Source organism: Aptenodytes forsteri, unplaced genomic scaffold (assembly GCF_000699145.1).
Source record: "Aptenodytes forsteri isolate BGI_AS27 unplaced genomic scaffold, ASM69914v1 Scaffold287, whole genome shotgun sequence".
NCBI lineage: Eukaryota > Metazoa > Chordata > Aves > Sphenisciformes > Spheniscidae > Aptenodytes > Aptenodytes forsteri.
Genome location: NW_008794854.1, coordinates 1,904,442 through 1,910,605, shown reverse-complemented (window position 1 = coordinate 1,910,605; position 6,164 = coordinate 1,904,442).

The window sequence follows — 6,164 nt, the reverse complement described above, 5'->3', positions numbered from 1 at the left end:
GCTGGAGCAGGTTTGCTGGCAGGACTTGTGACCCTGTGGGGTCCCACGCTGGAGCAGTCTGTTCCTGAAGGACTGCACACCATGGAAGGGACCCATGCTGGAGCAGTTCATGAAGAACTGCAGCCTGGGGGAAGGACTCACGTTGGAGAAGTTCGTGGAGGACTATCTCCCATGGGAGGGACCCCACAATGGAGCAGGGGAAGAGTGTGAGGAGTCCTTCCCTTGAGGTGGAAGGAGCGGCAGAGACAACGTGTGATGAACTGACTGCAACCCCCATTCCCCGTCCCCCTGCACCGTTCAGGGGGAGGAGGTAGAGAAAATCGGGAGTGAAGTTGAGCCTGAGAAGAAGGGAGGGGTGGGGGGAACGTGTTTTAAGATTTGGTTTTATTTCTTATTACCTTACTCTGCTTTGATTGGTAATAAATTAATTTCCCCAAATCGAGTCTGTTTTGTCTGTGATGGTAATTGGTGAGTGATCTCTCCCCGTCCCTATCTTGACCCACAAGCTTTTCATTATATTTTTATTTCTCCCCTGTCCAGCTGAGAAAGGGGATTGATAAAGCAGCTTTGGTGGGCACCTGGCGTCCAGCCAGAGTCAACCCACCACACCACTTTAGACCTTCACCTTAGACATGATTAAATGGTAAATGGTCTTTTCCTTCTTATTGCCACTTCTAAAATACATAAGTGCAATAGGAATGCCATGACAATGCCGACAACTTGTATCAAGGCAATGGATGTATGATGTCATTGGCACTTCCTCGTTAATTCCAATTATGGACACTAGCACTAGTTTCCACTCCAGTTATGCCACACTGATCATTATTCTCTCTCTCTGCACTGCTTCTACTCTGCCCATTCCTGCAACTTGGCTGAGCTGCATTATCTGGCAAGCAACAGCCCTTGCCCTCCAAGTTTGGAAAGAAGACTAACGCGTTCCAAGTGTCAAGATTTCATTTGTTAGTATTGTGTCTCTAATGCAAAGGATTTAGCCACTGAAATGTTAAAACTTTTCATCAAAGCAAGCAGTGCTTCTGAATATCAGTCTTGTATTGTAGAACCCATCCATACAGCTGCTTTCAATAGCAAAATCTGCTTCTTCAATCTCGCATTTGCTAATAAAATTCGAAAGTAGAACAAATAAAAACAAAACAAGTCAATCAAAGTGACACTGCATCTCCACATTGTCATTCACATGCAATTGCCCTGTCATGCATTCTAAGGATTTGTCATAGTATCTTGATATTGTATCATGCCTTGCTACTAACTCCCAATAACAGAGCATGTTTGAATGCTGCTTCTTTTATATCATCGTGTCATTTAAGGTAAAATAAAGCCTGTATTCTTCCTGGTTCATTCTTCCTGAATTAGCAATAAAACTACCATGAGTGGTAAATAACTGAGAATGACATTTAAGACACATTAATTTTTAATGATTTTCCCACAGTTTATTTTAATTTGTCGGTATGCATCATTTGCCTTCTTAATTTTTCTGTTTAGTGAATTTATAACCAAACAAATCTATAATGCTTCTTTTATAGGGGAAAGATATTGAGTTAGTCCTTTCTTGCATGGAAATCATTGATCATTTATTTACAAGTTAAGTAGTAGGTAGTGGAAGAAGATTAACACAGAACGCACCCTGTTACATGTAAATACATGATTATTTTTGTCTTCTACAACCTCTCTTCTTGTTGAAGGTAATTACTTTTGGGTCTACTATATTAAACATAATTATCAACTAATGTGTGGGAACATGCATTTAATTTGTAATTAAATGGTATTTACCAAGTCAAACCTATTAAGTAGTTAGTATTTAAAGGAAATTTCTTCTATTAAATCTGTGATTTTAAGTTTTCATTATTAATCTAATATTGCACTGGTTTTCCAAACAGTTTCTGTTCACAATTTATGCTAGAGTAAGCAGGCATACAGTGGCAGAGTAAAAGGTTTTGAGGAAAAAAACCCTTATACAGTAAAGACAAAAAATTCTTAAATGTCCGTTTTCCTCTCTAGTGCAAAATAAATAAAAATCAAGATATCAAGAGCATTTATCTAGTTGTACAAGCATGACTTACAAGAAGACTTCATTCCATTTGATTTATTCTTACAAAATTGCATCTGGCACTCAGCTGCAAGAACTTCTATTTTGACAGCTTGAAAGTGCATAATATCGCATTGTTCTCAGTGTGAAAAAGTGTTTTCTAATCAGCAAATTTCACTGTTACACATTCCTGCCTGCACTTGTCAGCTTCTTCCAATCCTTATAGCCCTTTTACTCTCAGACAGCTGTAGAATAGTATTAAATGCATCAGAAAGAATCAAATCTAAAGGTCTCGTAGAACCAGTAATGTTGGTTGGGCTGCACATCAGATGATACCTGAAAGGCTCCTTTAGAGATTTTTTGTCAATGTTATTTTTATTAAAAAGTTCCAACCCCCCAAACAAACCCCAGATCCTTCATTGTTATCTTTTCTGTTCCTCTTCATAAATTATAAAGTGTAACAGATAATGAAAACAGAAAGATCGTTCAAAACAGTAGTTTGAGCTTGTAGCCAATATCCGTCAAACTCTTGTGTCAGCCTGATTTCCCCCCTCTTTCTCATGAGTTTCTGTGAAATAATTTCTTGAAGTGTGGTCTTGATAAAATGAGCTATGTACTATGAGCATCTTCTTTTACTTTTCATTGTTTATGCTTTCACATTTCTTCCTTAGTCTACAGCCATGATACATTCCTTGAGATAAAGCTTTCTGCACTTTCTGCCGCAGGAGAGTACAGTACCAGACATCTTCTCAGCCATCACCTCTGCTTTGAATCAAGTTCCAGTCTTTATGCTTCACCTTCAAAGATCCTTGCGCTCCTGGTTCAAGAGATTTGAAAAGCTACTTCAAGCTCAAGATTATGATTCAAGTTGCCATACTATTCTTCTGCGGTGCAAGGGAACTCCTTCAAATGGTTAAACTCATCTGTGTGACAGTTGTTAGTTTCTTCCAATTGGGTCTAAGGCTAAAATAATTTTGTCTTGGACTGGAGAAACAAGCTTCCTTATTTTCCACTCCCAACTCAGGATTCTTTTCCCTAACCCTGCTTTCTATACCAAATACTTTGAAATGAAATTAAGAAAAATCAGAACTGTTCCTAAAAACATCGAAGATCTTAGAGGAAAGAACACAAATCCATCACAGATGTAACACATGCTCTACTGAACAGTAATTAAATGCAATACTCAACAACAGTGATTACTGTTTGTGACCTGGTATAGAAGAGATTTTACCAATACCAAAAAGGGAATTAAGCATGCTTGATACATCTCCAGTAAGCCACATCCCTAGGTAGGTTTCCTATTTTCTGTGCCTGATATTTTATCAAACTTGGATCTTTCCAACTGTAATATAACTGAAAAATTACAAAGACATTTGGGAAATTTAAAAAGGGAAAGCCTGTACAGCAGAGAATAGTAAAAATGTGACACTTCTGATAACTAAGAATAAAACAAAATCCTGTGTCTAATAGGAAAACACTCAGCTAATTCTAAATTATTCACATTTTATTACACATTCACTTGAATTTCAAAATGAAATTCTGAGCAGGTAATTATTTTATATTTATTTTAAGGCTGCTATAGTGAGACAAGAGCAGTTTCTATACTTTTTGGTACTTTTTCCTAAAGGGAGAACATTTGTTAAAGCTGACCTTTTCTTGAGAAAGGTTTTGATTTTGATGAACTGGGTTTTTTTCAACAGACAAGTATCTTATAAAAAAAAACCTGAACCAACTCAAGAATATAAGCTGTCCCAACCAGCATCTCTCCTGTATGAGTACAGTGCAGTTCTGTAACCGGGCAGAGAATGGTAGAACATGTTCCTCACTAGCAGTCCTGTGTGGAGGTTCAGCTCCACTGAACACTTTGGGATTATTTCTAACCTGCAGATTGATTTGTCATGTTCTGCAGCGGCACCTTTGAGCTCTGAAGACTGAAAGGAAGGATAAAATGTAATATTCTCATAAATCTTGAAGGTTACTCCCTTCTTAAAATTTTTCCACTGTGTACTCAAAATTCTCTGAATCAAAATACTGAGGAACACAGCACTGAACTTTACTGATCTAATCTGCTCTGGACAGATAGTCACACAACATTCGTTAAAGTGAATTCTCTAAAGTTTTCTTCAAGCATGCCATTTGCAGCTTGGTTGTACACCAAAGAATTCAGCTAAGCTTGACTTTCTGATGTTTATCCAAATCCAAACTCTAAAAACCTTTAAGGATTTCTTAACAACCACTAATTTAAACCGTAAAAAATCCAGCCTAAGTTATTTTCAAAACCAGGTTTGCTGTACAAATTGGCAGAACCATTGTCAATGTCACTAAGCAATGTCAGTTAAAAATATTTCTAAACTAGATTTTTAAGCCAACATAAATAATTTACTTCAGGACAACCAAATGACATAACAAAGACCAAATTCTTATGCCCCTTGAAGAAAAAGGTAGTGATACATCACTGAACCTTTTTTACAAGTCATACTAAGTACTGTACGCTTTAGAATTAAGCATATTTATAACAGCATTCATTAAAATGCAGAAGTTTCAGAAAGATCAACAAATTATTGATGTATTTTTGAGTGTTTTTGCACGTATACTAATACATTTCACCCACAGCTGTGTATGTGTATGCGTGTACATATGCACAAACACATTTATAAGCACATGTGTACATGTGACAGATTATCCTGCAGGATTTAATCAACTTCTCATTCTTTCCCCTTCCACCTCCTTATCCTCCAAGCAACATCTATTGTTACTACATCACACTGCCTAGTGATTTTGACTCCCTTAGAGCCCTGAAAGAAAAATATTCCTGGACAGCATATTTCTATTGTTTTTGTTGGCTCCAAAACTGCGTAGGCTTCGTGATGTAAGTGGAGAGCAAAGTTAAAATGCATTATTTCCGGAGCCATCATGTTCACAGCAGAAGGTGCTCTTCATGTAGAGTGAATGGTTTGGTTATTAATGTCTGAAAATTAGGTCGGTATAGGAAAACATTTTTTCCTAACATTTAAGACCTAAAGTCATACTGAATCATACACTGAAAGACATAACAATTTATAAATGGCTACAAAGTAGCTATTAGAAAGTCTTCCATCATTGAGTCCCTTATTAATCTCTCAATAGTACAGCACAAACTGTGTCAATGAGCTATTAAAGAAAAAAATCCCAACATAGTCCTACCAACAAACTCATGGAGTATTTAAGCAGCTTCGTAATGTAAAGGTGTAACATGTCAAGGCAGCATGCTGAAAGTTACTGAGATGTATCAGAAAGGAGCAGAATTATGAGCCTCGGTACAATCTGATGTAGTTTAGGGCATTTCTATGATAGATTCAGCCCTGCAGACACTTACTCTTATGCCTTTGCTTACTGATCTCTGTACTGCTGCTGAAATCAAAGATCCAAACAAGAGATAGGCATCTACAGGATCACCCTTTGAGCATCCAGCTTTCCAGGACAAGCTAGAATGCAAGATGTAATTAAGCACCCTCATGAATTTTTCTTCAGCTTGGATACTTAAATTTGGCTCCTACATCTGTACAAGTGACCTAATTTTTAAATATGCTGAGTGCCTGCAATTCCCAACAATTTATGCAATCAATTATCATTAAATTGTATGAAAATACTGATGAAACCTAAGTTGCCTGCAGGCATTTATTTCTGTGCATTGTTATTATTAAAGTAATAGCATTTACTCTCAGAAACACTCCTGTAAAACTAAGGAACAAAAATTTTCAAAATGTTGAAAAGCTGCATATAGATGTTAACTTGTTTTGGGAGAGAGGAAATATTCTTATGGTACTTGACTATAGTGTATCACTGAATAATGAAATGGATCATATTTCAAAATTTAAAATGGTGAGAATATATAGGAGCATTAGCAGATTCTTGAAATAAGGTGGTTTTGGACTGCCCTGCTTGGACCAAGAGAGACATATTTGGAACAGCAGGACAGACTGCGGCTCAGCTTCTGTCCTGGTTTTGGCAGGGATAGAGTTAATTTTCTTCCTAGTAGCTGGTACAGTGCTGTGTTTTGGATTTAGGAGGAGAACAATGTTGATAACACACCCATGTTTTAGTTGTTGCTAAGTAGTGCTCACACCAGTCAAGGACCTTT